General features: G+C 45.4%; 1 protein-coding gene across 4 annotated transcripts in view; it reads right to left on the bottom strand.

The window, feature by feature from the left end:
• Positions 1-18,880, bottom strand: part of mef2ca (myocyte enhancer factor 2ca) — a 67,535-nt gene extending 48,655 nt beyond the window's left edge. For 2 of the 4 annotated variants that reach the window (XM_029252923.1, XM_029252929.1), the window contains exons 1-2: positions 18,691-18,880; positions 12,977-13,071 (exon numbers count right to left, since the gene is read on the bottom strand). The gene's annotated coding sequence lies outside the window, so the exon portion shown is untranslated. The other 2 variants (XM_029252928.1, XM_029252924.1) reach the window with 2 other exon arrangements.
• Between the last annotated feature and the right edge of the window lie 4,225 nt (positions 18,881-23,105).

Here is a 23,105-nt window from a genome sequence, read left to right as displayed (position 1 = left end):
TAAAATGGTCAGCTATGGTCAGATATGAGCACAGCTAGATGGCTTTATACTTAAAATTATTCACTATCTCATGGAATAACACAGATCATACTAGAAAGTGAGAGGAAATAACTGTAATTTCTTCTTCCAGCTACTTAAACAGGTTAAGTCAGAATTGCTAATTAATAAACTGTCAAGTCATCGCACATATTTACGTTACAGCAGCTCAACGTTATTCTTGCTTGAATTGGCTGCAAAATTCTCTGTCAGCTTGGCATGGCGGCCCGACATTAGACCAAACCAGTCCGAGAGGGAAGAGCAGTAAACGGGAGCTGGAAATGGAGCACGGAGAAGTTCGGTCCACCGAATTGGGCTTGAGTTCTTGTAGCGTCTGTGGACTTGTGGCGGACAGTTCGGTTCGACCCCAAGATCACACTTCCAGTTTCTTGCCATGACACCTTCAGTTGCCTGTGACTCTTGACTCAGCTCTGCTTGACTCTGGTTGGGCTACTGAGGTTCACAAGGATTTGAGGTGCCCACGTTCCAGTTCTGTCAAGACCTGGTCACAAGTGACAGTCGCCCTCTTTACTCCTGTAATTCTCTGTGTTTTCTGTGCTCAAGTTTTGGCCGATTACCATGGACAACCAGCCTATACTGAATAACCTTAAACTTTGTAGGTTTACCTGTATGTTCTGCATCTCTCGGTGCTCAATAGGTCAAGTGCTCTGTCGTTTGCATCGCTCACTCAGTTGTATCTTGCTGTTTCTCAGGCTCTTTGGTTGGGTCGTGGTGATCAGTTATGGCACCTTATTCTCTAAGTACCCTTGACTGCTACATACAATGTTACAATACAGTGTTAAATGTACTTTCCAAGTAGACTTTGAAGTACAGATCCACCCCTTCATTTTATTTTATCCTCCTTAGTGTTCAGAACCAACTACGCAACAAAAACTACAAGTGTAATGCTTAGGATACATATGTTTGGTCCTACTTTACAGGTGTGATGAGAATGAACACCAATAACAACATTTATTTCCAGCTTTAATAAAAATGCTTAAGATGAAAAGGCAACATCTGGAAATAACTTTTTTTCGTGCTGCATTTGGTGCTTCTCATCAGCACCAGTGGTTCAGGAGACACACTGGATGGTCTCTTTGGTACTGTCTTGAACGCTGGGATTAATTTCTAGGCGAAGTTTACTGACCTGCCCAGGCTGTTTTGGTCACGTAAAACCTCCGAGCGCCGCAGAGCACAGCCGAGTCTCCTACTTTTTCTTTCCTTTCGCTCTGACATGTTCATGTGTGCAGTCTAACTTTTCCAAGACCCTCCAGTGACAAACAATGTGCCCATCCACTCTTCCCCCCTTTGTTTCGGTGACCAGCACGCCCCCAACAAAGCCAATTAGAGCTGCTGCCAAAAGAATGTCTAATTACACACGTAATTAACCGAGGAGGCGGCGAGCATCCAAGAATAATTCCTGTTATTGTCTTGCACTATTTCTTTTCCTATTAGTGCCCCAAACTGAAAGGAAAACAGCAAAACAGAAAGAGAAAATGGGATTTTAAAATCTACTTCCCACGGAAAGATAGAACCATTTTTTATTTCTGCTTATCCCTTTTTCCCCAACAGTATTAGAAGTAGGTCATCAACATGCTACATGGCAATGCGTGTTCGGGGGAAAATTTACAGAAAGGGGACATGTGGTACATAAAACACACGTTGCTGACGGACAGGCTTATCAAATTAAGCTTGTGTAAGCTCATTAATGATGTTTCACAAAAACAGCATGAAACAACAAGCGAAAGTGCGCAACTGTTCAGCCTTTTCCCGTCTGTTTCGCACGACGCCTCTGGAAAGCTCTCTAGCTGTGGCTCCTATTCTCTTTGATAAGGTGCCCTACTTATTAAGATTATGAACCCCTCTGACTGTGAGTCACAATGCAGAGTTGAAAAAAAAGTAAAAACGAATCTAAGAATAAAAGACGAGTGATGGACAATGAGAAAGCTGGAAGGTGCATTGGATTATGTTGTGTTACTTGTGTGTTATTATTGTAGTTTTTATTGCAATATTGTTCAACAACATCAGCTAACAAACACAGGCCCGGATCGTCTGATTTTACATTTTGTCTCAAAGGTTTCATGTTCCTCACGTGCTCCTCACACATCACTGTCGGGGTTAACGTAGAAGTTCTTGCTCGTGTAACATAAAGACAAAAATAGTAAAACTATTATCGTTACAATTATGATGATAATCAAGATTTTCAAATTCAGATATTTGAAAAGCAGCACTGATGTGACTTCAACCCACAGAAACTTCACGGTGGTGGTTTTACGCAGAAAAAAAAAAAAAAAAAACAAGATTCAAGCTTATTTGAATCAAGCTTATTAAGCTTATTTCATGATCCCTTAAGTTCATGTAATGTGTAAATGTTCATGATTATAACTTTGAGATCATGCCTGTTAAACAACGGATAAATCGTTATGCAGCTACTCTTGTAATTTAAATGTTTACAAATATTTAATAAAAAAATAAAAAAATTGCTAGGAAGGTGATCAGGAATCGTCGATATTCTGATAAAGGTTTACGCAGCTACGCGTGTGATGAACATTGTTTCAGATGCTGGAAAGAAACGAACTAACTGCACTTAATCACGTGTCTGTATCTAAGTATCTCTTTCTGCTAATGTAATGAACACATTGTATTTTCTATAAATGTTTTTCTGAAGTCAGTTCATTCGTGCCGCAGCCGTCATTTGAGTTTTCTTCGGGGTGGGGCAGCACATAAACAGGAAGAAGATTTGCAAACTCTTTTTATAAAGTGGCGAATGTGATTTGAGTTGTTGGGCTGGGCCACTCGGGGCTGGAATGTGGTCCCAGATATTATTGCTTCATCCTGAATAATAATAATAATAATAATAATAATAATAATAATAAGAATAACTAATTTTTGGAAGGTGTCCAAAAAAATGTGATAGTGTGCAGGCAGTGGTTTCAGGCCTGCACTACCTGGGCTACCAAGCAGCTCAGTGGGACGGAGCCAATGAGGGAAGCAGGTAATGGTTCAAAGTCTAAGAGCCATGACAGCAAGCAGGGACTTGCAACCCAGATTCTTGTCCAAGGTATTTTTACTGAGTTAGTAATGTTGCCTTCTGGGGAATCCTCAATGTCAAACCTCCCGAATGCAGTCTGAACATCATCGCCCCACCCCACTCCACAAGGTTTCCCCATACACGACCTCAATCGTTGAGCAAATTATTTGAAGGATTAAATTATAAAGCAGTGATTTCCTTCAAGGGGGTCTCCACTATGGGGGGGGGGGGGGGCGTGTCTGCAGAGTGAATATTTTAAACTTTAGCTAATTATTTAGTTATGATGCTGAGTTTTTTTCAAGGGGGGCTCCTGTTCCTAAAGTTTTCACCCCCACCCAAAATCAAAATTATTTTAGAGAAGCATACTGAACTTGATTTTATTGAAGGGTGAGGGGGGGATTTTGTTTCATGGGCCCCAGGATTGCGAGCTACGCCCTGGGCTACGTGACACAAGAATGAGCTCTGCCATTGCTCCGTACACCGAGTTCAGCACAACCAGGAGCTGCACAGCTGCAGCATGAATATACATGAATTTACCTCGTTGCAACAAGACCCAGTCTGCTGAATTTGCATAGTTTACTTGGACTGTGTAGAAAGAGTTTTGGAAATCCCACACCTTGCGTCTCAAACATCCCCGCAAAGCGAGGCGAGGCTACTGTTGACAGCCAGGCCTGAAACACTATCTGAAGCAGCTAAATCAGGTGAAATTTTGGAAAGTGGAGTTCTCATAGAGAATATATGCGAAAAGGTATAGGTGTTCAACATGTAGAGGTCATAAACAGTATGGCAAGGATACGCTTCATGTCTGGTGTTTATTGGTGAGTGTGCAGGGCAGAGGGATGGACCCTGTTTTGATCCCCTCGAATCCTTTCCATGTGGACCTCACACCTTCTCCTCTGGGTCACATGGCTTTCAGATGGGCGCTCTAGTTTCCCCTCACAGCGTCATATCCCAAACTAGGAGGTTATATGGACTGTTCACGTTAAATGAGCCCTGGAGTGTGGGCGCGGGTGTGGCCGCCTGCGTCCCGAATGGCTCCGTGTTCCATCCTGGGCCGGTTCCTGCCTTGAGCCCAGTAGCTGGTAGCGGCTCTGTCTTCCCATGACCTCATCTTGAATTTAGAATAGAAAGGAAGGTTTGCTGGCCTTATTGTCCGTGCACCGTTGACTGTGACGGGCGTAAAGGAGTTGCTGTAAATAGCACTTTCATCAGGTACTCCCTGCATGTGTGAGAGCGATCGCTGCTGTGGAGGCAGGCTGTGACACGAGAACCTCAGGCTGGGGGTAAAGCGCGCCAGCGTGACGCTAGGTGTCCACACCACACCCCGAGCTTCCTCCCCTATTTATAGGCTGTGCGTAAACAAAGTAAAGCTCCCGAAATAAAACAATGAACTTCTTACCCTGAGCAACAAACGTGTGGATCATGAGCGAAAAAGGGGAGTGCTCGTGCAACACACGCAAACACGCAAACACACACACACACACACACACACACACACACACACAGCCCGGTCTCGTGGCCAAACTATTTCTGTCCCAGTGCCATTTAAGCAGAGTGGGAGGTGCGCCAAGGCCTCTCCACCATGGCTTGGTGCCACGGACAGGCGCCCTTTTCGAGGAGTCCCAGCTCCAGCCGGAGAGCTTGACCCTCTGTGTTGCCTTGAAACTCAGACAAGGTCATTTCCCTCTGAAAAGATCTCATGACTTCAGTGGAAACTCCACCACCAGAAGGAGTTAAAACCTCCACTCCTCTTTAACCAGCAAACCTTGAAGTGTAATGTGGATATGAGGTTTCATATATAGCGCTGAGACCATCATTAATAATGCACGGACAGCCCTGCTGCAAATTTCCTCTCTTGTCTTCCCTTTTTTTTCCAAGAATATGCATCTATAAAGTATGAGTAAAATACGTGACGTCACCAGCCAGCACTCGAGATGAGCTGCTGAGGCCAAGAAGCCATAGATCAAAGCGGAAAAGTACAGTACAAACAACAACTTGCGAGAAAATCATTAATAATCCATTTGCTCTGAGCGTCTGTCCTTTGAACTGACGCTGCCGCCATACAGTGCAGCACCGGAGTGGTTAAGGACAGTAGAAATTGACCGGAAACAATAATATATCTTTTAAAACGTTTCTGTAGCATTATAGTCCTTTGAGATTTTTTTTTTTCCCCAAACAAGCTGTTTAGAACATTAGCTGAAACTGATTGGGTAAATCAGTTCCAAATTTTGTTTTCGGTGTTTAAACACATTTTAAACCGTGTTTTCCGTTACAATAAGTATGGGGATTTCAGTGTGGTACGTCCACATATACAGGGAATTTACAGCAGACCAAAAAAACTTGCCTGGAGATTAAACATCTGCTCTAAAGTTTATTAAGGATGAAAGTTTTCATAACTCTCACACACTCACACCGTCTGAAACCACTTGTCCCAAGCAGGGTCACGGTGAGCCGGAGTCTAACCCGGCAACAGGGGGCGCGAGGCTGGAGGTGGAGGGGACGCACCCAGGACGGGACACCAGTCCATCGCAAGGCACCCAAGCAGGACTCGAACCCCACGCCCGCCAGAGAGCGGGCCCCGGCCAAACCCATCGCACCACCGCACCCCCGTTTTCATAACCGTACCCTAAGAATGTGTTATTGGCGCACTTTCTCGTTCCACGCTTAACACGTACGGTGTTTTGGAGCGTAACGAAGAACGGCAGCTGCACAGCGTTGGTACGAGAAGCGGTCATCTCCACTGATGGGCTCTCCTTCCTCTGGGGTCACCACCCCTCCCACACACTGGTCCCAGCTGGCGACAGTGGCCAGCTCACTTGCACACGCGACAGGGTAAAAACTGCGCTCGCACACCTGCTATGTGGGACACGCTTATTTTCTCCAGAACCTTTCTTTAAACCGTGTCCCTGGAGCTCATTTGGTGGTTCTGGCTGAAACCACGAAACAATAAAAGAAACATTTCTCTGCCAACGTGTAGCTAATTTCTCCAATATTCACCTAGAAAAAAGTTAACATGAACACCTTCTGAGAATGTCAGCAAGTATTAATGTATTTATTCTGAACATTATAACAATAACATGTTCTATTTGAGAAACTCAAACGTTATTTTAGTTCTGTTTTCAAAAGGAAAGAGGCCCACAAACACTGAATGGCTACAATATCGTCTTTAAAAATGAATGTCTGGGTTATTTATTCACGTTATTGCTGCACGTTGCTCAGGTTACGATGAGCGCTCGGTGCACACGGATCTCATGTGCTATTTTGTTTCGATGACACAGATAAATGACATTTGCTGGAAATATTTGCATTGTGGGAAATTCGCTGCGATGCCAAAGAGTGCGAGAATGTGGCTCGCCGGGGTGGGGCAGCACGCCCGAAAGGCAGCGGGCGTCGGCGACGGCGCTCCGTCGCACAACAAACCCTGCATCCTGCCAACGCAGGAGCTCAGACGCCGAAAGACGAAAGGACCAGTCACTCGATTTAACTCACTGCATGTTTCATCTCTTTTAAAGAAGCCCTTGAAAGATCCAGCCTCTCATTTCCACATTTTTGCTGCGACTGGACTCTGTCACCAAGTCGTACATGAAGAAGTCACGGGCTTCAACCGAAAATAAAAACAAAAACACACGCTGACTATGAGCTTGCTGGTTTCTGGCCCTCAGCGAGTCGCTGGAGGCACAGAAACACAGTAAATCACTGCTAAATAATAAGAAAGCCCTCACGGCAGTTTTGAAATTGCCCTTTTTGACCCGCCTGCAGACGCGAGTTTTCACCTGCTGTCAGTCACCACCTCCAGTGTTCACCGCTCTTCTGCAGCATCGTTCACACAACGGTCCTCATGGATTTCGCACTTTTAGTGCGGTATCGCTGCAGTTGGAGCTCTTGACGTACGTAGAACTGAAAAGCCCGGGAGATTCCTACGGAATTTATTTATGATAGGAACGAATAAATGAGGAAATTGTTCGGACGTGTGGATTTACGTCCTCGGATCGAAATCCAAGAGCAGCAGGACTTTGTCTCTGTCGTGTCGCCGTTGAACGAACACTCTGGATGTTCACTCAGAGCTCCGTGTCTCACCTGTCGGTGTCTCACCTGTCAGTGTCTCAGTTTCTGCATTTTCTGTGAGGCTACAAACATTCACCGCTTCTCAAAGTCGGGTACAAATAGCAGACGCAGACGTAGACCCCCCCCGTCCTTCATAACCTCAGCCCCCACCCACCCTGCCGACCCCCCAACTGCCTTTACACTGGCTCTCCAGCTATATTTGTCACACGGCGCTGTCTTTCTCCACACTGTGTCCCTTTTCCTTTTCAAGAGCAAAAAAAGGGAAAAAATGAGGGAGAGAAATGTACACATACCGAGAGCAAAAATGATATGCAAATATATTGAAATATGCTTTTTCCAATTACAATCAAACATCAAAGAGTGAGATATTCCACTGTGATGTGAAATACCCAGGTGAATACGCCCAACACACACTCCTCCAGTTACAGGAGAAATAATAACTTATCAGACTTAATTACTAGATAGAGACTTTTGTTGTGCGATGTTGCATATTAATATGAATATACTTTTGTATATTTGCTTTTCAAAAACAATAGCCTTCAGAAACAGTTTTCTCCCCCCCCAAAAAAAGCAGACGCTACAAACACTGGATTTTATGAATGACGTGATTTAATGTTGGTACCTACGAGGAGACGTGTGCTGCACAAAAACGACACATTGCACTTCTCTCCAAAGAGTCAGACGGTCAGAAATATTTCTTCCGACTACGATAAAAGGTTCCAGGCTCCATTTTTTGCTCATTCAAAAAAGTATCGAGAGAACAGCTGCTAGAAATTAGTGCTACGTTCCTCTGGATATTGTTTGCTATTGTGTATCGCACAAAAAATGCATCTGTATACAAATTCTGCCACGTAACCGAAACAAACGAATGGAAAAAGGAAACTTGCGGTTCTTTCCGGTTCTAAAACACAGCAGATGGGGGGGGGGGGGGGGGGGCATGAATACAGTGACAAAGTGGCATGAAATTAATAAAATGTTACAGCACGACACCCTTCCTCCTCCTTAATACTTGGCTCAAGGTGTAATAACTTTGCACAACTACTAAGAGTAGCGGCGACGTGTAAATGCTGATGTAGCAACTTCCAGGTCCGAAAATAAACACGTCTTCTTGCGCGCAAAAGTGTGTGTTTTCAGTTCATTCAATAGACGACACACACATTACAAAATGTTTATACGGACAAAAGATTCCACACTTGGAGTTTTATATATATATGACGATAAATATGTTACTTAGCATATATATATATATATATATATATATATAGAAACTGTGCAATTTTCTGCAAAATATTATCCCGTATATTGTAGACATTCTGTTTTCAGAAAGTTCCACTGCTGATGAAACCGACACCATTAAATATGCTGCACATATATGTGTCCCCAGTAACTGTCATGAAGCCAGGAAGAGGAGGCCTTTGAGTGCAACTTACACTTGATGCCGTGTGTGTGTGTGTGTGTGTGTGTGTGTGTGTGTGTGTGTGTGTGTGTGTGTGGGGGGGGGGGGGGCATGCTGCGGCCACCCTCCTTCACGCACATCACGTGGAGAGGCGAGTGTGCGAAAGCGTGTCGCTGCTCCCTTCTCGGGAACAGGGCTCCGTCAGTCAGTCACGGTGACACACGAGCCATCTAACGCCCCTCTGTGATGCTAATCAGGTGCCCTTCTTACCGTCAACTTTTTATCGCTTTCTTTTTGAAATAAGTCGTTCGTTTGAATCGACCGATTGAGCGGCGAGTGAGGAAAGTCAGGCCACCGGGGGAGGGAGGCCGAGTGCGTCGGGGACCCCGCAATACGGACTTTACAAGCTGCCGCTTCATCGAACATGTAAATAGATTAATGAGTCCAGAGCTGAGGGTCCCAGCGTTTCTAGGCCAAGGGCTCCTTTAAGAAGCCCATGAAAGCTACGGGTCCCTCCTAGAAAAACGTCCATAAATAAGTCAGTCAGTCAGTTCCCTTCCACGTGTCCTTGTCACCGACTCCCAGAAAAGTGCACTCAGGTCATCGGAATAAGAACACGTTCCCTTCCTGTACACTCATTTCAGGGAGCGCAGCTAGAGCCACATTGTAACGTTTTATTTAGTTTGTCACTTTCGAAGCAAACCTGTGCTGCTCGGACCCCTGAAGGCCACCAACCCGCTGGAGGGTCGGCCAAGAAATAGGAAACCCCTTTTATTGACCGCCGTTGCCACACAAAGCTGTACAACAATTATAGCGATACCACAGTGCAGCTGAAAAAGTGTAATCCACACACACACACACACACACACACACACAGGATAAGACATCCGGTTCTTCAAATCACGATTCTATTACAACCGAGAAATAACTGGTCTTAGTTTGATATGATTTTCCACTTTCAAACGCCGTATGCTTTGCTCTTCGTGTGCACTTGTGTTTTTAAACATTTTTCCCCTCTGTGTTTTTCATACCTCTACAATATAGCTGAGGTGTAACTATTGATATGGCAATTATTTGAAAATGAGCGTTTTTCTGGCGTCTCTCAAAAAGCCATTTTGTAGCAAACATCTGCCTGAAATCACATTAATGACCAGGTAATAAACGTCCCTCTAACCCCATTACTTGTCACCGTCGACACTGAAGACCCCGACATCACGGGGGGTCGGGACACCGCTACAGGACAACTGGACGGTGGACAGGAGTGGGACACGTGGGACACGTGCGAGCAGCGCTTGGCGGTCGGGTCGCCACGCCAGCTGTCAGCAGATTGCAGTCATTGTGTTCTGGAAACGTCTCTACACTGGAGCCACAAGACCCTGGTTTTACCCTGGTATCTGTGGAAGTGCTGGGCAAACAAATTATCATCTGAAGCAAATATTGCAAAGTGTTTGAAATAACAAAAGAGACTAAAGCTGAGCTGCTCATGCTGCAGTGGCCAAGTACTGTACACTCTTCACTTTACTGTGTTTTACACTCCTCACCGTACTGTACTGTACTGTACACTCTTCGCGGTACTCTACACTTCTCACTGTACTGTACACTCTGCCGTCCTTCACGCCGTCGGGCTCTGGGGGTTGAGGCCCAATGTTGAGTACGGCCATGTCCTGCAACCCACTGTTCACACTCTTCAGAGCTACAGTAAATCACGGCCACCTGGCCACCTACAGCTGAGAGACACGCTGGGACTGACGTTGAAAGTACATCCGAAAAGCATCGTGAGAGGAGCAGCACTTTTTGGGGAAAGTCACAGGTGCTGGACGCCTGGTTCTTACATATATGGTGTATAAGAGGTACCAGAGTGAGAGACAACAAGGGCAGAAGAAGAGGGACACACGAGTGACACAGAGCCACAGAGACACACTCACCCTCTCTGTCACGCACACGCAGCTCTTATTTTCTCTATTGACGACATTAATTAATTATGCCGTGCAGGACACACGCACACATTCCAGGAACAGCTCGTTAAGACGAAATCGTTTTATTTGCCTGTTCGCTGGGACCCGGTACGTTTTGAATCATCATATCTGTGTAATTATTTCTATTTGAACCGAATCTGTCCGAATGACATTCCATTATTAAATTAGCTTTAGGGGTTAGGGTTAGGGTTAGGATTAGGGGTAGGTTAGGTTAGGTTACCATTAGCCTAGGTTTGCGAACAAACGTACGAAGCCCGGCGTCGCTCCCCACCTTCTTTCTCCCACACAGCAGCCGTGCGCAAGCTGCCCTAACTAACTTAAGCGCTCGAGACGCGACGCGTCCGAAAAGCTCCGCGGCGTAAACTAAGTGCACGTGGACAGCAACTTAAGGGCTGCGGGCAGCGGGCAGCGCGCGACCGTCACCGGCTGAGTGAGCGCGGCGCGAGGCGAGCAGCCGCCCCTCGCGTCCGAGGCGTTACTGTCCCGCTCAGCTGGCGAAGCGCCGCGGTTACCGAAGCAGCCGCTTCGTGACACTCCTGCGCGACACTCCGGCCGCTCGCGTCGCCCTCGCGCCCTCACGAGACAATCGGAGCGCGGAACTGTACTTACTGTGTCGCGCGCGTGCAGCATAGTCGGTCGGGCGGGCGCTTCTCTTAGTCTTAGTCGCTTGAAAAAAGTCTTCTTGAAAAATCGGGAATCTTGTTTTTTTCTGTTAATTCTTTCTTTTTTTTAAATAAAAAAAAAACAAGGAAAGAGAGAGAAGAAAGGAAAAAAGAAAAAGAAAAGAAAAAAAAACTCCTAAATCCTGCGCGGAATCAGTAGGACGTTGACGCGGCGAGCGTGTGCGGAGCGACAGAAAAGTGCTCTGTGTCGCCGGCGGGACGAAGCAGAGTCCTGAAGGATGAAGGTCGCGGTACAGAGGGGCGTCCAGCTGTGTGCCGGGTGGGGGGGGGGGGGGGGCGGTATGGGCGGGGGGTGCCGGATTAACCGTACGTGAGGCGTTGCTCCCGCTGGCGGAGGTGAAGACAGGCGAAGGCGATGTTGCTGATGCTGCTGATGCTGCTGATGCTGCTGATGCTGGTGATGCTGCAGGTTGCAATGAGGAGGAGGAGGAGGAGGAGGAGGAGGACCGCTCCCCTGCTCCCTCCCTCCACAATCCCAGCGGCGGATCTCCGTGCTTCCCGCTCCGCCGCGCGCGGTAAAAATCACTTCGGGCCTTTCGAAAAGGGGGCGGGCTCTGCACCGGCGCTATTTATTTAGTGTTAAGTGCACGCGCGTCTCCCGCGCGCCTCGCCGATCGCGCGCCTCTCGCTGCTGCTCGGACCGGTGCGCTTCGCTTAGTGTGTCCGTCCGTGGCACCAGTGTGCGTGCGGACGCTTAATATCGTATTCATTCGAACCCGTGTCTCTGGACCCCGTTCTCAGTGTAAGTAAGAGCAATGAAAGCAGCTCAACATGATGATGTGCGACGGATTGTGAGGGAAGTTTTGTCTCTTCGCTCCAGAGTCGGATGAAAATAAAAGTATGATATTACAGTTCAGCGCTTTGTCTCGTCTTTTAGAACAGCAAAAAATACAGTCAAGTGTATTTCTGCTGCTGTCATTATTATAATATTCCCCCCGCCCTCCCCCGCAAGGAATAACTCGAATTATTATAGTCGTGCGGATTTGCGTTTCACACTATCGTGTTCCCTGCACACATTTATTATTATTATTATTATTATTATATGTTTTTTTTTTACCTTCCCACTTAAGATATTACAAAGACATGAAGAATGGAGAGCAGGTCTCTGCATTGTCCCACTGGGTTCGAAACAATAACACAAATGAATGTGTGATAGATAGAAAAAAGTAACTGTGGCCTTTTGTTAATTTCTTTTTGAAACAAAAAGCGACAGCGACACATCAATACTGGTGGAATAGAGGCTGACTTTTGACATGGGGAAAGGGAAAGACATCAGTGTCTTGGTAACGAAGTGTTAGGCCCGCATATTCTCGTGGATTTCCACATTTATATCACACAACAAATAAGAAAGATGGCATAAACGCGTGTATGTGTGTGTGATAATAATAAAATTTCAGTCGTAGCAAATGTGCTATTTACCATGCTTGGTATTAAAAATTCATTTAATTGAGTCAACTTTTGTGTGAGTAATATTAAAATGAAACATTTATGAATTATTTAATCTGGCTTCAGTGCAGGGGTGTAACTGTTGCGACACAGTGCACAAGTGTCTGTGAACAGATCACCTGTATGGTATACTATGGTACGCTCTAATCATTAATATACTTTCTCCAGTACTGTACTGTTCCACCACAATCACAGTCGTGAAATATGTGACAAAAACGTATACTTTTATTTCCCAGTTCACCAGCGATGGCAATGACGACTTACTTTTACTGAAGAGCCGAGTTACTGTTGCTGCGTTTCGTTCCAGTGAAGCAGGTACTCGGTGGCCAGAGGTTCTCCTTACCATTTACTTTTTCATTTGACCCTGTCAAGTTTCCAACTTGGTCTGCCTCTGTTTAATCTTCCCTTCTGTCGTCTTCGAGACTCTTTGTTCGGCTCCTTGCAGAAAAAAAAAAGAATGACATTTACCGTTAACATTAAAACCAAATACATCAAGAGAGGAAAATACTACATTGCATTTAATGCACTTTGTGGCCAGAGAAGTGAAACAAATGTACACTGTAAGAACGGATACCAGAACAAGGGCAGGAAGTCTGTAGATCAGAAGTGTCCACAGTGCGTTTCTTTTTATATAATATCTCTTAGAATGACGAGCGGAGCTTCGGTGCAGGCGTTCAGTGCAGGAACAGGCCGAGAAGAGAGGGTACGGTGTGCAGACCCTTCCTGGGGGGGGGGGGGGGGTCGACCCTCTGTGGCGCCAAGTGTGACGGAGCAGAGACAGCGCGCTGATAAGTGAGCTCGTGTCGAAATCCACATGGTCGCGAAAGACGCTCGTTACACCGACACTGTGCTTTGGGAAAAGGGCGATGGAACCAGTAAACTCTTCGTTCCCAAACTGTTTTTGTTACTCGAGCAGCTCCTGAGGACACTGATACTGATCGATACAAACTGAGATTCGAGTGATCGATTAATGTCCGGCTCAATTTCGAGGTAAGCGTCACTTTTGAGTCGGTTTTCTATTTTAGCTGAGAAAGAAGCAATAAAGATGCCAGATAACATATAATGTATATTCTTTTGATGTCTATATTTTCTCATGTTTTCAGTGTAAGGGGAGACATTTGAAAAGATGTCCATCCCTTGTTTGCTTTTTGAAGTTTTTGTACGGTGCCCCTGAGCCATCCTTGACACGCTCACTCCCACAAACCCAGCCACCCACACACACACACACACACACACACACACACACACGCGCATCCTTATCCATGAGGCTGCCAGCATCGTGGGGTTGTAGGGAAAACTTGTCTAGCATCAGTTGCGTTGCCAAGCTATTTGCAGTAATTAAAAGTAAAAAATGAAATCATTACAGTCTTCATGTGCTGCTTCGAAATAAACGCATGAGGAAACATAATTAAATTAGGTCTGGTGTCAGTTATTTCTCAGAGAATGGCGTCAGAGAATTTTCTAACAGACCACAGTCGTGTGGTTCCTTTTGTTTTCCCTGAATTGTTTCGAGCCCCCCAGGGGAGAGCAACGCCACCCCCAGCCGCCACACCCCTACCGAACACCGGGACGGAGCTCTCCACGGAAATCAGCAGGAAAGTTCAAATTGGTTGTCATAAACACTATTGTCAGCTCACAGCTGCTCTTCTCCAGAGAATTATTGCGCAGGTAAATGTGTCAAAAAATGCTGCAGATGAGAGATCCTTCCGAGGCGCTTCTGAAACGTGACTTTTTCAAGTCTTTTTTCCTTCCTCCGTGCCATATAGTGTATGTGTAAGTCTCATTTGTTTCCATTTTCCCCCATGCCTCTGCTGCCGATCGTGTGGCCACCATAGCCTGTGTCCAAAGCCAGTAAAAATAAGAGTGCTGGCTGAGTGGCGTCCGGCGCTGCTTTCCCTCTTGCTGCTGCTAGCAGAGACAGATTGTACCGCAAGGTTGCCATGTGGAGATATATAATTATCATTTCACACATTCGCATAAAAATTTCTGCGGAGCACCAGTCCAAGACCCACAGAAATCTGGCAGCAAATGAAGAGGAGAACGTATAGTTCTGCATGTTTCTTCTTGTATTTATGGCTTCGCAGCGCAACACGAATATTAAAACCGTGTCCGTGACTCAGAAGATCGCAGAGGAACATCGGAACTCCACTGGGGGGCTCATTTATTGTCCAGGTGTCCTGCTGCACCGAAAGGGACGTGTTTCGACCGGCGAAGCTATGGGAAGGCCGCGGTGCCGCTATCCTCTACGGGTGTTTTCAGGACGTGCGCATGGCCAGCGCGGCTCGCGGAGCTCCTGCCGCGGTGCTGTGGGACGTGCGCTTTGGCGTGAGGCACATGGCGCAGCACTTTTACAGGACGGACCCAGAATTCCTCGGAGGTGTGACATTTGGTTGAGCAAACAGCTCTGAACGCTACACCTTTGATCCATTATAGATGAGGCACAAGAAGGAAAACATGCTTCCCTTTGTTGCGACAGCACTCCGGTTTCAGCGTCAAATGGGTGCCATGGAAAACCTGCCCCCCCGCCAAGCTCACGGAGCCGCTGTCACCGCCTTTTGTCTCGTCCCCTTTGGATGTCGCGAGCACGAGACGCCTTGCGCCCGGCTAATTCACACACGCCGTGACTCAAAGTCTGACATCTGTATATAAAAGTGCGATTTTTTTCCCCCCGGTTCTGTTTTCTTCGGTGAAAACTGCGGAAGCCGATTCTCAACACGTGGGATCCAGGCTGTGCCACTTATGACCAGCGAGGCGCTATAGAGACTCTTGCTATGAAATGAGCTGATTACATATTACATTACATTTATGTATTTAGCAGACGCTTTTCTCCAAAGCGACTTCCGATGAACTCTATGTAGTGTTACGAGCCCACACACCTTATTCACCGCGGTGACTTACACTGCAAGATACACTACTTACACTGGCTCACTCATCCATACATCATACATGATTACCTTGTCTTTGAGAAAAACTTGATTTACTGAGGTTTTGGACCTTGGATCAGTTTAAGTGTTCAGGTAAACAACCAGCTTTAATATGTTTTTTCTTGATCAAACCGCTTGAATTTGACTTGAGCACCATGTACAGATCAGGTCTCCTATCTCTCATATGAAGAGAGAAAACTGTTCATTATTACATTTGCTGTTTAAGACATTGAAAGTTTCCATTTGTTCCAAACACGTGCTGTATATCCGCTCTTGTTTGTCTAAGTGGAAAACTCTTCCTTACTGTTCACCTTATTAAAAATGCACTTCGTCAATAACGCGTTTCTTTGTGGCATTTTAATTTTACGAGTACTCTGTTGCGGAAGAGAATGAAGTTCAAGTCTTTCTTCTAATGACTGCTCCCTTTCAAAGGTCAGCAAGTAATTCATCTGGTGGACTGTGCGGAGTACAATGATCTCATTGTTTTCTCAGCTTTTTAAAAGAGACAATAAAGTCAAGATGCCAGTGTTCCGATTTCCTGTATCCCAAGCAGGAAGCGAATTCTGCCCGTTTCCTTGGGTCTTCTTTAAGAAACACACTTTCGGGACCGTAGTAGTCAGTGTTTTGTGTGAAAAACTCGGCAAAATGCATCCTTTCACGAAAGCGAAACGAAGGAATAGGAGGAAAAGTCATTATTTTACAATAGGAAATTGTCTGAAGCAAAGTATTCCTATGGTATGAAAGAACAGAGCGGAAAAAGGGAAAAGTTGGCAGCTGGACTTCTGTAAACAAGTCAGAGAGGCTGCAACGTTTAAGAATGCAAAGCGTTCCTTACAGGCGTGACTGTGACAGTATTGCCCGCCTTATCACCTGCTCGTGTTATGCGTGGTTCACACGCGCACACGCAAGCCCAGCCATGCATCATTTGATGAAGGCAGTTGAGTGATTATATCTGCGCTGATGGAAGGGACCGCCTTCGCTCAAGCGCAATCGTTTTCGGAGCCCGGGCAGCTGCAGCCCAGCTCCGAAGTCGAACAATGCCAACCGTCCGTCATCCAGACTTGAATGGCTGCTCAAAGGGGCCACTGGAAGTACAGCCTGCTGCCCCTTGCTTGAAAATCCACCCCCTTGCTCAGCAGGTCAAGGGTTTCAGTCCAAGGGTTGCTCAGCACCACGCCAGCCATTGTTCTTTGTAGAGTCTCTAAAGACCCCTCAGTCCCTGCCAGCATGAGGGCATCGCAGCACAATGGCCCTCTGCCCAAAACTCAGCGGCGCTGCCCCAGCCAGGGGCCGATGCACCGACTTGTAAGACCTTAGCTCCCGTGGGCCACGAGGTCCCATTAGGCGAGTCGCTAGTATTTACTTTGTTGAACCACAAGTGATGTAGTCAGCTATGACAAATAATATCTGCTCGTTCATAATTATTATTTTTCTCTATGCACTTAATCGAGAGTTCAAAAGCCCCATTTATGAATTCACCTTTCTTGATTCGCCAGTTATTTGAGTGTAGGAATTCAGTTCTTATAAACATAATTGAATTCAGAAAAAATAATATGTATAGAGAGGGGGCGCAGGTGGCGCAGGTGGCGCAGTGGGTTGGACCGGGTCTTGCTCTCCGGTGGGTCTGGGGTTCGAGTCCCACTTGGGGTGCCTTGCGGCGGACTGGCGTCCCGTCCTGGGTGTGTCCCCCTCCCCCTCTGGCCTTACGCCCTGTGTTGCCGGGTAGGCTCCGGTTCCCCGCAACCCCATATGGGACAAGCGGTTCAGAAAATGTATGTAATATGTATAGAGTACAAGACTGAAATATAATAGAGCTAGTAGGATCTACTGAAGAGGCAGTGGGTTTTAAACACATCGCCAACGTGTTGATGGCTACAGTGTCCTATTCAGAGAAGGGAAATTCAGAAGGGGAGGGGTAGTAAAATGGGGGACATGGAGAATAAATGAAGAATTTGCAGACGTGGCAGACAGAACATGATGGTGGTTAGGGTTAATTTTGGTGATTAAACTGCAAAACAGTGTCACAGAGCTGAGGTAAGTCAGGTAGTGCGGTGCAGTTATTACACTTTATTTATCCTGGACCTGAGGAGTCTGGGATTATTTTTGGTTGATTTCTGTAATATGGAAGAGACAGTTGGAGCAAATGGATGTGATGGTGCTCTGATATTCAGTCAGGTTTTCCATCCAGGACTTAGAGTGAAAATTGAGGCCAGGGAGACACCACCTATGTTCTAGTGTGCTGGAGACTGTCTTTATAGAATGGAGCTGGTCAGAGTGATCATGGGCCATGAATCAGGGTGGGAATGGGAGACAGAGTGGGTTTTAAGAGAAGACAGGGAATCAAGATAATCAAGGAGAGAGGGATTAGAATGCTGAACAGCTTCATTCTGGGAAAGAGAGTCTGAGATAGAACAGTGCTGTGAGCACAAATTTACAGTATTCAGGAAGGTACAGCATCCTGATCGGTGGAGCGCTGGTTTTGAAAACTAGTCGAATGTGGAGAAAAGGAGGGTGAAGTAGGGATTTTAAGACTGAAGCTAAATGATCAGAAGAATCAAGCTTGAGATCAAGATGAGAAACAACTGAGCTGTTAACAATGAGCAAGTCCGAGGTGTGACCGTGCTCGTGAGTTTGGCTGCGCACAAGCTGTGAAAGACCAAGAAACGTAGCTCAAGTCGAGTGCGACGGGGAAATTAAAGGGATATTAAAATTAGCCAGAGATTTAAAGAAAACACTTTTGTCAAGCGATACAGCTTGTAGCTACAAATCACTATGGAGGCAGTTTGTCATAATTTACCTGTTGTAATATAGTTTAACAGCAGTACATAATAGATCCCAATATAAGTCAATTAGTACATACTTTGGAATGACTGACAACATCTGTCTGGCTGCCTTTTCTGAACTTACAGCATTTTTCAAGCTGGGAGTAATTTTACCACGCCATTAACCCCAATACAGAAGCATGCATGCAAATAACCCCGTTGCTCATATTCACGCTGCTTTTCAAGGTTCGCTTGTTTGACTTAGCTCCACATATTTCCAGCGTGCTGTGTTCCCAAAAACCAAATTCAAGTACACCCACGAAGGCGGGGAAGAGGTCGGGACGGGGCACAATAACCACAGAGGGACTTACCCAGCGCCGTTCCTGGCCTCTTCAAGAAGTCAGCCCTTCCTACACCTGATTCTGGGCAGATCAGAAAAAAGAAGAAATTTTGAGAACAGGAAATGAAGGCATGAAGCCAGACCAGCTGGCTTTTGAGTGGCAACCCCCAGCCGTGGACCGTGTGCCTCCCGTGTCACTGCTCTCTCAACAAAGTGCCATGTAGCCCCTCTCATTGCCTTCCACTCCGGTTTTTTCAGCCTCCTGTGTGGGGGTGGCGTGGCTGGCCGTGATCACCTGGCCCTGTCGCTCCTGGGTATATTTAGCCCCAAGAGACCCCTCGAGAGACGCCTGGGCTCTCGTCAGCGCTGGACCAAGTGCTCCACGTGATTGTCCCTAAAAGTTAAAAGCACCCAGATGTCCCATACGGGATAAAAAAATAGTGAAGCTCGGTTCACTCTATGAAACGACTCTGGAAAATAGTACGCTTCCATGCAGGAAAGAGACATGTTTATTTGTGAAGACCCTGCAAAATGTGCTCCTTTTAATAAGTACAAATATTTGTTCATTTGCAGAAAAGGGATTTCACAAAAATACGACAGCATGACGTTCCTCGACAGGTAATTGACAGGGCTTTTATAGTGTTATTCACAACACTTTGGCTTCCTACAAGGGTCATTTCCAATCGAGCTCACAACTTCTGAGCAACAGTAACCAGTCTAAACAGTGCAATGTTTGACAAATTGTTTCTGAAAAAACGTCCCTCATTTAATTCACTCTTTACATTTTATAAAACTTTTAATTCGCTGTATTACTTAAATTTCTAACTTTATAACTCTCTCATTTTTTTCACGTATTAAGACAGCCCAAATTCTTATTTACTGTCAATTCATCTTAGACTACGATTAAAGAAATTTAAAAAAAATAAAAAATCCTTGAATCTATTTTCTCTGTTGTATACAATTTTATTCAAGCAAAAAATCCATGTCTGCATGGAATATGCAACACTCATTTTAAATGTCATCTTAATACAGGGAAAGTCTTAGAAAGCGGTATTTGCGCCTAATAAACGCTCCTAATAAGATGACGACAATTATTCATTTGTTCATTTTTAATTTAATTTCATGTTGTCATGACCTCGGGGAGATTATACTAGAGGACTACAGGAGAAGGTTGTCACGGCTAATTCCACAGACATGATAAACACCTGCACCTCACTGAAACACCACCGCACCGCAGGGTTCACGGGATCTCACTGAGAAACCTCGCCTTTCCTCGCACTCAGCTTTGCTCTTTACTTCCTGCTAATTGCTCTTCGGCTCATGGCCCTCGCTCTTTCGATCATGAATTCAGATTCCGATCTCCACCTTTAATCACAGCTCTTTGGATAACAGCCCTTGCTCCCAGAATCATGACCATGACTCCTTGGACTACGATCTTCACCTTCGAGCCCCAACTCTTTGGCTCACGACCACGACGCTTCGGACAACAATCTCCGCACTTGCATTCTGACCAACACCTCACAAGAAACATGACATATGTCATGTGATGAGTATTTAGACACAAAGATATTCTGTCCAAAGGCCCGACTCTTTGGTGTCAGAGCGCAATTAAACGTAGGAATTTCAACCACAGCAAAATGATTAATAGCTGCTGTACCTCACAGAATGGTGATGGAATTGAAAAGCAGGGTGTCCAGATGTTGCTGAAGTTTGCCTTTAACAGTACAGGTTGAACAGCTGAGCTCCACCTTCCTACCTGGAGAACATGCTCTCTTCAGTGAAGCTGGATCTTCTTCCCAGGTTTGAAAAGAAGCTCCAGAGATCACTGCCTGTCCAACCAGACAAATGTTCTCAGCTGCAGACTGGTAATGTGACTGGACTTGAGGGTCACATGAGGTTCACAGAGCAGGGAGGCCTAGTAATGAAGCCTAGACACCAGCAAGAAGTTCCAGGTGCAGCATGCTTTCAATGCCTTTGAGTCACTGACTGGACACTGTTTGTCACTCTTTGTCACCCTTGGTCATAGAACAGTCATAGAAGTGTCACAGAAAGCCACAGATGCTTCCACTCTTCTCTTTAAGGGGCTGAGATTTAAAGTGAACAGTTCCTTCCTGTTGCAAAGCGTCAACACTCTTGATTTGGTCTATTTACGCGACCTTTCTGGGATTACCTTATCAACAAATTTACACAATTATCACAATGAGTCTTTTGTGAGTATTTTTAAGGAGCTTCTTTCATACAATGTGTGAGTGTAGAACAGAAACATTCATGTGTTGTTAGGAAATGTCTTAAAGTCGGTTGTGATGTTTTAGTTCCATTTTCCCCTTCACCTCACAGATGTGCTTTTGTGTGACAGGTTGCTGTGTCATGTTCCCTGAAATTTTTCGGTATGGTGCAACCTTGGGCCCTGGTGCCCAGTCTTCTTCAAAAAGAAGGTATCGCTGCCTGGGGTTGAACCAGACGTCAAAGAGAAAAAGTACACAGTGTCAACTAAGAGCATTATTGGGCCCATTAGTGGCACTGGAACGTCACTACATCAGATACTGTTTTCTTTTGCCACCAGGACTCCTCATCTGATAAAACGTTAAAAGAGCTGAGAACGAGAAAGTGTGCGTGTGCGTCTGTGTGTGTGTGTTATGGTAGACTGAGAGAAGTGGGAGGATTTGGTAACACTTTTAATTCCCAAAATAATGTTTTAATGAAATCTGACTTCTTAGAGTACAGTTATCGCAAATTAGTGGTGCCGTCTTTTAATAAGATTTTCAGCTTTTCCCTCAATTCAATCTGTTCTTGCAGCCATGACTCCAATGACTGGCATGAATATGCTAATATGCGTGGTACACGGTACTGGGAAGCGCACTGAAAACAAAATGTCTCTCCCGGACTTTTTCCTTTCCCGGTTCGAGATGGGTACATCAGTCTTCATTCGCTCAGTTTTGTTAACTGCTTGCCTTGTGAGGGTTGTGGTGGTCTGGAGCCTCTCCCAGAACCAGTGGGCACTAGACTAGCAGAGCTACACCCTGCAAGGCAGGCCCTTTCATTGCAGGGTAGTAAAACTCACACACTTTTAGTCACCACACACAATTTAGAGTGACGAATATACCTGAAAGGCATGTCTTTGAAGCGTGGGAGGAAACCAGAGCTCATGGTAAACTACTTACAGTTATTTACCCATTTATGTAGCTGAGTTATTTTACTGGAGCAATTTAGGGTAAGCAGCTGGCCCAACGGTATTACAGCAGTAGGTGGGAACTGAACCTGTGACCTTTGGATCTCAAGGTAGCGGTGCTAAATACTGTGGTATTAGCTGCCATATGTATGAGTAATTGGAGAGTAATTAAATTATATTGCAATGACATTATAAATATAAAATTCTTTTCATACTGTATTGCCCAAAACTGCTCGAGGGTTAGGTGTAGGTAGTACATTGTCACTCAGTGTTTCAGAGCTTTCTTCAAGAATGCATATATCGACATGTCAGTGCAGAGAGGAGGAATCCTTGACTTACCAGGGTGACCTACTTGCTCGGAGAGGCACCTGAGAACAATGAAATTAGTAGTGCTGTGGTCAGAACTCGCAGACACCTACGGATCTATAGCAGAGAGCTGAAAATGAAATGACTGTGGAACCACATCCCAAACAAAACTGGGTAATTACAGGGATTTCAGTATGAGGGTCACAATGGGAGGGGTACCATCCAAGTGCCACAGGCCTAAGAAGGGAAAATTACAGACTGTAGTATCTTGACGATCCGACTTGTTCTGGCCACGAATCTGTTTGTGAAGATAGAGCTAGAGTGCAGAGATCAACAGAATGAGGCAAATGTCAAGGAGCCACCAACGAGAGCCTTCAGAGATGACTTGATGGCGACAAGAGCATCCATCCCAGGATGTAGCTGCACGTTTCAGGAGCTTGAAAGGATGAAATAAACCGCTTGTAATTGCAATTACTGCTTCGTCAGCTCAGTGGACCTACCGAAAAAAACAAATAATGTGCGCGTTAACTCTTCAGTTTTGATTTATTTCATTTTTTTATGTATTAAGGAACTTTTTTTGGGAATTGATTCATGACCTTCAGAATTTACATTAGAGTCTTACATAATATGTTAGATCTTCACGTTTCAGATGTTGGAGTTATGAATTGTTGAAGATAAAATCAGACTTTTCAAATTTCTCGTTAATTTTACATTGTTCACGTTTCTGTTTTCTGAAACCTGTTTGTCAACAAGCATTTTATTACTTAGCGGAACACAGAGAAATTTATTGTTCATGAGTGTAAGTCCATCGCAAAGTCCCCCCAGGCGTAATGGTTAAGAGAGTGCCCGACCAATTGAGGTGACACCATTGCATCTCTGATTTAAGGAACTTGTCAGGGATATTCAGAATAATCCTTGGGGTAAAAACTCGCTTGCTTTTTTATATGAAATTAATTTTGTGTGATTTGCTG

The sequence above is a fragment of the Scleropages formosus genome, chromosome 6, assembly GCF_900964775.1.
Source record: "Scleropages formosus chromosome 6, fSclFor1.1, whole genome shotgun sequence".
NCBI lineage: Eukaryota > Metazoa > Chordata > Actinopteri > Osteoglossiformes > Osteoglossidae > Scleropages > Scleropages formosus.
This window is presented reverse-complemented; position numbering and strand designations above follow the sequence as displayed.